Raw genomic sequence first — 630 nt, forward strand, 5'->3', positions numbered from 1 at the left:
TAAGGGTTATAATCCCTAAGCGCGGCCGAAGGCCGCCTACGCAGAAAAAAGTTCTGCGCAAAAATACTTCCGCCCTGCTTTTCCGGCAACACAGAAAGGAGAGTTGTACTTAGTAGGGGTTATAATCCCTAAGCGCGGCCGCAGGCCGCCTACTCAGAAAGAAGTTCGTTTTCATGTATGCACTATTTCGGTTTTTGTCATATGCATTACTTCGGTTTTGAGTCGAAACTGTGCATGTATGCATTACTTCGGTTTTTGTCATATGCATTATTTCGGTTTTGAACCGAAACTGTGCATGTATGCATTACTTCGTTTTTCTCATATGCGTTATTTCGGTTTTCAAACGAAAGTGTGCATGTATGCATTACTTCGGGTTTTTCATATGCATTATTTCGGTTTTCAACCGAATCTGTGCATATATGCATTATTTCGGTTTTTTTCATATGCATTATTTCGGTTTTCAACCGAAACTGTGCATATATGTATTATTTCGGTTTTTTCGTATGCATTATTTCGGTTTTTTTTCATATGCATTATTTCGTATGCACAGTTTCCATATGCACAATTTCAGGGTGCCAACAGCTGAGTCTGCAAGAGCAGCTCTGACATTAATAAAAGCAGTTCTTGTAC

The sequence above is a fragment of the Rhagoletis pomonella genome, unplaced genomic scaffold (genome assembly GCF_013731165.1).
Source record: "Rhagoletis pomonella isolate Grant_MI unplaced genomic scaffold, Rhpom_1.0 Rhpom_scaffold_00001, whole genome shotgun sequence".
Classification (NCBI taxonomy): domain Eukaryota; kingdom Metazoa; phylum Arthropoda; class Insecta; order Diptera; family Tephritidae; genus Rhagoletis; species Rhagoletis pomonella.